This window comes from Rutidosis leptorrhynchoides, chromosome 3 (genome assembly GCF_046630445.1).
Source record: "Rutidosis leptorrhynchoides isolate AG116_Rl617_1_P2 chromosome 3, CSIRO_AGI_Rlap_v1, whole genome shotgun sequence".
NCBI lineage: Eukaryota > Viridiplantae > Streptophyta > Magnoliopsida > Asterales > Asteraceae > Rutidosis > Rutidosis leptorrhynchoides.
This window is the reverse complement of record NC_092335.1, coordinates 279,742,519-279,751,218: the sequence shown is the minus strand read 5'-3', so window position 1 is coordinate 279,751,218 and position 8,700 is coordinate 279,742,519.

Genomic DNA, 8,700 nt, shown 5'->3' with positions numbered 1-8,700 from the left:
ATAGTCTGCAAACCATGGGATTTCTTTATAATCTATCTTCAATAGATATTCATCAGGAAAGTTGTCTTGTATGGCCGATTCTTTCAGAACTTCTAATTCGGGATTTTCAAGACGAGAAAGATGATCAGCGGCGAGATTTTCTGCTCCTTTTTTATCTCGGATTTCAATATCAAACTCTTGTAAGAGTAAGATCCAACGGATTAATCTTGGTTTAGCATCTTGTTTTGAAAATAGGTATCTAAGAGCAGAATGGTCTGTATAGACCACCGTTTTTGCTAGAACGAGATATGATCGGAATTTGTCAAAAGCAAAGACAATAGCAAGGAGTTCTTTTTCAGTAGTTGTATAGTTCGTTTGTGCTCCTTGTAATGTCTTACTAGCATAATATATAGGTTGAAATCGTTTTTCAATCCTTTGTCCTAAAACGGCTCCCATTGCAAAATCACTTGCATCGCACATTAGTTCAAATGGTAGATTCCAATTTGGTGTTATCATGATCGGCGCATTAGTGAGTTTTTCTTTAAGAATATTAAAAGATTTGATACATTCATCTGAAAAGATGAATGGCGCATCCTTTTCTAGGAGTTTATTCATAGGAGTGGCAATTTTAGAAAAATCTTTTATAAAACGTCGGTAAAAACCGGCATGCCCTAGAAAACTCCTAACTCCTCTAACATTGGTGGGATGTGGAAGTTTAGCAATTACATCTACTTTAGCTCTATCCACTTCAATTCCTTCTTTTGAAATTTTATGTCCAAGAACTATGCCTTCTTTAACCATGAAATGGCATTTCTCCCAATTAAGTACTAGATTTGATTTTTCGCATCTAATTAGCATTCGTTCCAGATTAACTAGACATGATTTAAATGTATCACCGAAGACTGAAAAGTCATCCATGAATACTTCCATGCATTCTTCTATCATGTCGTGAAAAATCGCCATCATACACCTTTGAAAGGTTGCAGGGGCGTTACAAAGTCCAAATGGCATGCGTTTGTAAGCAAAAGTACCATAAGGGCACGTGAATGTGGTTTTCTCTTGATCTTCGGGTGCTATTGGAATTTGAAAATATCCGGAAAATCCATCTAGAAAACAATAGTAACTATTTCCGGCTAATCTTTCCAACATTTGATCTATGAAAGGTAAGGGAAAGTGATCTTTTCTGGTGGCGTCATTTAATTTTCTATAATCAATACATACACGCCATCCTGTTACAGTCCTAGTAGGAATAAGCTCATTTTTCTCATTTGTGATAACAGTCATGCCACCCTTCTTAGGCACGCATTGAACTGGGCTTACCCATGGACTATCAGAAATTGGATATATCAAACCTGCATCTAGCAGTTTAATAATCTCTTTCTTAACTACATCTTGCATATTAGGATTTAGTCTTCGTTGGCGTTGCACATACGTTTTATGACCTTCTTCCATAAGGATTTTATGTGTGCAATACGAAGGACTTATTCCTTTAATATCATGAATCTTCCATGCAATGGCTGGTTTATGAGCTTTCAACACAGAAATGAGTTGTGATTTCTCATTTTCAGTAAGAGAAGACGATATTATTACAGGTAATTCAGATTCACCATGTAAATAAGCGTATTCCAAATGGTTTGGAAGTGGCTTTAACTCTAATTTCGGAGGTTCTTCTATCGATGATTTATATCGATATCTGTCTTCTTCTTTTAGCATTTGAATTTCTTCTGTTGTTGGTTCATATCCATTAGCTATAAGTGTAGCTAACATTTCAGCTTCATCAATTGGTTCATTTCCTTCTCCTAAAGAACATTCTCCTGTTCCTTGTAATTCTGGAAATTCTTCTAATAATTCTGCATGTGCATCTATAGTTTTAATATAATAACATGTATCATCTGCAGATTGTGGTTGTTGCATTGCTCTATCAACTGAAAAGGTAACACTCTCATCCTCTATACTTAGGGTCAGTTTCTTACCGAACACGTCTATCATTGCTTTAGCCGTGTTTAAGAATGGTCTTCCTAATATGAGAGGAACTTGAGAATCTTCTTCCATGTCTAAAACAACAAAATCTACTGGAAATACTAAAGTACCAACTTTAACTAGCATGTTCTCCATTATCCCTCTAGGATATTTTATTGATCTATCGGCTAGTTGTATGCTTATTCTGGTTGGTTTCAATTCTCCAAGGTCTAGTTTAGCGTATAGTGAATACGGCATTAGATTTATACTAGCACCTAAGTCTGCCAATGCTTCTATTGAACTAAGACTACCCAGAAAACATGGAATTGTGAAACTTCCTGGATCAGATAGTTTTTCTGGTATCTTATTCAACAGCACTGCTGAACAATTAGCATTCATAGTAACAGCCGAGAGTTCTTCCATTTTCTTTCTATTCGTGATTAGATCTTTCAAGAATTTAGCATATCTTGGCATTCCTGAAATCACATCAATGAAAGGAAGATTTACATTTATCTGTTTAAACATATCCAAGAATTTGGATTGCTCGGCTTCAAGTTTTTCTTTCTTCATTTTACTCGGATAAGGAAGTGGTGGTTGGTATGGTTTAACATAAGGTTTATCCTTAACTGTGTTATCTTCATTAACCTTTTCAACTACCGGTTCTTTTTCCTTATCTTGATCAGGTTTTGGTTCTTGTGGAGTAGGAATAGTTTCATCAGAAGTTACAGGTATTTCAGGTGGTTTAAGTGTTGTACCACTTCTTGTGGTAATAGCTTTAGCTGTTTCATTCCGGGGGTTAGCGTTTGTATCGCTAGGTAGACTTCCCGGTTTTCTTTCACCTATTAACCTTGCTAGGTTACTTACTTCTTGTTCCAGATTTTGAATAGAAGCTTGTTGATTTCTAAATGCTTGAGCATTTTGTTCATTGGTTTGTTTTTGAGATGTGAAAAACTGCGTTTGAGTTTCAACTAGCTTCGTCATCATATCTTCTAAATTCGGCTTTTTATCTTCGGTTTGTTGTGGTGGTTTGTTTTGAAAATTAGGTCTTTGCTGATTATAAGTATTATTGGATACTTGTTGATTGCTAGGACCTTGTTGGTTGTTGTATGGAATATTTCGGTTATAATTCTGGTTTTGATTGTAAATCGGTCTTGGCGGTTGATAATTATTCTGATAATTATTTCCAGGCCTTTGGTTTATGTATGAAATATTCTCTCTTTGTTCCATTGTTAATTCATTACTGAGACAATCTTTTGTCAAATGTGGTCCTCCACACTGCTCACAACTAATTCGTATAGCATGAATATCCTTAGTCATCTTTTCCATTCGTCTCTCGAAAGCATCTATCTTTGCTGAAATGGAATCTAAGTCATGGCTAGAATCGGCTCTCGCTGCTTTAGATGATCTAATGATGTCTTTTTCTTGGTGCCACTCATGTGAGTGGGAAGCAGTATTATCAATAATTTTGTAAGCATCAGTTTCGGTTTTCTTCATAATCGAACCACCAGCTGCTATATCTATGTCTTTTCTTGTAGTGATGTCGCATCCTTGGTAGAATATTTGTACTATTTGACAAGTGTCTAAACCATGTTGCGGACATCCTCTTAACAACTTTCCATATCTTGTCCACGCCTCATATAGAGTTTCATTTGGCTTCTGTGTGAACGTAACAATTTCTGCTTGAAGTCTTACGGCTTTTGATGCAGGAAAGAATTGTTTAAGAAATTTATCAATTAAAACGTCCCATGTATCGATCGCCCCTTCAGGTAACGATTCCAACCAATCTTTGGCTTCTCCCTTTAAAGTCCAGGGAAATAACATGAGATATATCTGTTCATCCTCCACTTCTCGGATTTTAAATAGTGTGCAGATCCTATTAAAGGTACGTAGATGTTCATTTGGATCTTCCTTCGGCGCACCACTAAATTGGCATTGATTAGTCACCATGTGTAGAATTTGTCCTTTGATTTCATAATCTGGCGCATTAATGTCTGGATGAGTAATTGCGTGACCTTGGCCAGTGCGTTTAGCTCTCATTCGGTCTTCCATACTTAAAGGTTCCAGATTCTCCATAATTGAATTTGTTGAATCGGTATCACTAGATGCTTCAGATTTAATAGTTCGTTCCTCAACAATCTCTGTTTGAATGATTGGTGGTTCCGGAGGAAAGTTTAATGGTTCAGGATCTATGAACCGTTCCTGAATATTTTCTGGATTCTCAATTGTGAGGTTTGTTTCAAAAAATGGATTATCGGAAATTTGAACTGAAGTACTTGGTCGACTGGATGACGATTCTAAAGAAAAATCAACGGCGGTTATATTTGTTAAACGATGTCTTGATCGAGTTACAGGTGGTGAACGTACAAAAGGTGATGAACGTCTTGCTCGGTGCATTCACTGAATATCCTATTAGTTTTTAAAAGGAAAGAAAAATTATAATAAGTTATCCAATCAATAGACTTTTCTGATTTTGCCCACGTTTCGAATAGCCAAAAGATGCAGCAGAGGGGCAGGATTCGTTTGGTCTCAATATAATTGAGGACTGTTTGGCTCCAATAACCCGGTCCACGTACAAATCCAACTATTACTACGAACCAGAAAATTTTGATGTCTATCAATTTAATTACTTAAAATAAATTTTCGTAATTTTAAGAAATTTAGATAAGAAGTAGAATAAAATTCTAAGTCCTAAAAACTAGAATAGCGAGAAATAAGAAAGACAAAGAGTTCGTCGAAAAAGGTCGAAAAAGAAAAATGGTTGAAAAATAAAAGGTGACGGAAAAATAAAAGAAACTTAAAAAAAAAACTTAAAAATACTTAACTAACCTAACCTTATTACTACAACTAACTTAAAATTATAATCGCAAATTGAAATTACTAATTGGAATGATAATTGGTACATAGTAAAAGGTCTCTAAAAATATTAAAGCTTACAGGAAAAACTAAATCCCAAATGGAAATAACTTAAAAAGAAACTAAAACTTAAAAAGGCGTCGCAAAATTCTAAAGCACCTAAATCTTAGTCTAAAGAAAAAGCACTTAAGGAATTCTACGGCAAAGCCTAAAAATCTAGGAGTAAAAATAACTATAGCAAAAACTAAGTTTAAAATTAATTATGAGCTAAAAATACAAATATTATGCTACAACGATTAAAAAGGTACAAAATATAAAAATATACAAAAAGTTGTAAAAAGTACAATTTTTATAAAAAATATTATTTTTATATTATTTATTTAATAAAAACTACTAATTTTACAATTTTAATAAAACTAATTAAACAAAATACATATATAAAGTAAAAAGTAAAAATAAAACTAAAATTAATAATAATAATAATAATAATTAAGTTAAATAATAATAATAATAAATTAAAACTCCGTAATTAATGCAACTTTAGGGTTTTGTCCGTGTGTCAGAAGACCTCCGCGAGTCGCGGCAAATAAAGAGGAAAACCCCGCAAGTCGCGGGGTTCAGAAAAACAGTTGACAGGTTTCACTTTTACGCGTTTTCTTTATTTTTTTTTTTTTTTTTATTTTCTTTTTTCTGTTTTTAGTTTAAATAAACGATTTTTAATAAAATTTATATTTTTATAAATTAAAATAAAGATAAAGAAACTTATAAAACTTAAATATTTAACAAAATCCTAAAAATACTTATATTTTTGTTTTTCTTTTTATATTTTTGAATAATTAAAAACGTAATTTTTACAAAAACGACTTTTAATAAAAGTAGATAAAAATCCTTTTTTTTTTTTTTTTATATTAGCGTTGCGCTTCCGGCTTTTAAGATGTAAGTTCCCCGGCAGCGGCGCCAAAAATACTTGGTGTCGAACGAGGTGTATACAAAATAGCTTATATTTTACTAGGAAAATACTATTAAATACGATACAATTTTACACAAGATATTTATTTATTTATAGAATGGATATACTTAAACCTTGCTACAACACTTATAGGCAGTGTACCTAATCGTACAGTAGTGTAGTTTTTAGTAAGTCCGGTTCGTTCCACAGGGAAATCTTTAAACAAAGCTCAACGCTATATTAGTTTACTTTTATAAAAATACAAATATATATATAAGTGATATTATTATTATAAAGGGGGGTTTTTACCGTTTAATGACCGGTTTGTCGATTTTAAAACTTTAGTCGCAGTTAAAACCTAATGTAAAATATAAAATAAATACAAGACTTAAATTAAAGCGTAAAGTAAATAACGATAATGAAATTGCGAATAAAAATGCGATAAAATAAAATTGCGATAATTAAAAGGTACGATAATTAAAAGTGCGATTAAATAAAATAACAATAAATAAAAGTGCGATAATTAGAAGTGCAATTAAATATAAAATAAAGGAAATTAAATATGAAATAAAAGAATTATGCTTATTTAAACTTCCGTAATCATGATGTTTGACGTGTTGATTTTAGTTTTATGCCCATGGGTTAATTGTTCTTTGTCCTGGATTATTCAATATGTCCGTCTGGTTTTTGTCCATAACAGTCCATCAGTCATAAATATAAATTGCAAGTGTCCTTGTCAAATTATTATTATACCCGAAGATAAATATTCCAACTAATTGGGGATTCGAATTGTAACAAGGTTTTAATACTTTGTTTAATGAATACACCAGGTTATCGACTGCGTGTAAACCAAGGTTTTACTACTTTGTTAACAATTACACCAATTACCCTTGAATGTAATTTCACCCCTGTTTTGATTATTCTAGTGGCTATTAATCCATTCCCGTGTCCGGTTAAATGAACGATTATTCGTACATATAAATACCCCGCCCATCGTGTCCGATCGAGTGTATATGGTAAATTATAGGGACGCCCAATTGTAAATCTTTATATTAACATTAACAAACTTTCATTTAGTTAAACAAATATAAAGCCCATTAATAGCCCATAGCCTAGTTTCCACAAGTGTCGTTCTTTTGTCCAAACCCCAATTATGGTACAAAGCCCAATTACCCAATTTTAGTAATTAGCCCAACATCATGATTACTTCGTTTTAAACAAGCATAATAATAACTTAGCTACGAGACATTAATATAAAAAGGTTGAACATAACTTACAATGATTAAAAATAGCGTAGCGTTACACGGACAGAATTTCGACTTACACCCTTACAACATTCGCTAACATACCCTTATTATTAAAATTAAAATATAAATTATAAATATAAATATATATTACTTCGTATGAATGAGAAGAAAAAAATGATGATTAATTCGATCAGAATTCGGTTGGCTTTATAGCCAGAAATGAAATTTGGGGCTCCGCGACTCGCGGCAAAAAGCCCTTCAAACTCCGCGAGTCGCGGAGAGGTATTTTCAATTCATACCCTTGGAGTTTCTGGCTGCCGACAGTTTTTTATATATATATATAATATATATATAATTAATATAATTAATTATATATTATATTATATTTATATACATAGTTAACTTGTAATTTTTAGTCCGTTGCGTCGAGCGTTAAGAGTTGACTCTAGTCCCGGTTCCGGATTTTCGAACGTCCTCGCGTATAATTTAATATCTTGTACTTTGCGTTTTGAATCTTGTACTCTTGTGATTTCGAGACGTTTCTTATCAATAATTGGAACCTTTTTGATTGTCTTTTGTTCTTTTGAGCTTTTTGGTCGTTTGCGTCTTCAAATCGTCGAATCTGTCTTTTGTCTTCACCTTTTATTATTTAAACGAATATCACTTGTAAATAGAACAATTGCAACTAAAAGCTTGTCTTTCTTGAGGAATAATGCTATGAAATATATGTTCGTTTTTAGCATTATCATGCCTCTAAGTCTTTAATGCAAAAACAACCCCGCCTAATTTCAAATCATGCGTCGTATAATTCTGCTCGTGAATATTCAATTGTCTAGACTCATAAGCAATTACCTTCGTTCGTTGCATTAATACACAACCGAGACCTTGCTTTGAGGTGTCACAATATATCACAAAATCATCATTCCCTTCAGGTAATAACAATATAGGTGCCGTAGTTAACTTTTTCTTCAACAATTGAAATGCTTTCTCTTGTTCACCCTTCCATTCAAGTTTCTTCCCTTTATGCGTTAATGCAGTTAAGGGTTTTGCTATTTTGGAAAAATCTTGGATGAATCTCCTGTAATAACCAGCCAGCCCTAAAAATTGGCGTATGTGCTTCGGAGTTTTCGGAGTTTCCCACTTTTCAACGGTTTCAATCTTTACTGGATCCACCTGAATACCTTTTTTGTTCACTATATGACCTAGGAATTGAATTTCATCTAACCAAAATGCACACTTTGAAAACTTAGCGTACAGTTTTTCTTTCCTTAACAACTCTAGCACTTTTCTCCAATGTTCTTCGTGCTCTTGATCATTCTTCGAGTAAATAAGTATGTCATCGATGAAAACAATGACAAACTTGTCAAGATATGGCCCACACACTCGGTTCATAAGGTCCATGAACACATCTGGTGCGTTAGTCAATCCAAACGGCATAACCATAAACTCGTAATGACCGTAACACGTCCTAAAAGCAGTCTTTGGAATATTATCCTCCTTCACCCGCATTTGATGATACCCAGAACGTAAATCAATCTTCGAATAAACCGACGAGCCTTGTAGTTGATCAAATAAATCGTCGATTCTCGGTAGTGGGTAGCGGTTCTTGATGGTAAGTTTGTTCAACTCTCGATAGTCGATACACAACCTAAATGTACCATCCTTCTTCTTGACAAACAAAACAGGAGCTCCCCACGCTCCAAAAGTTCCTGT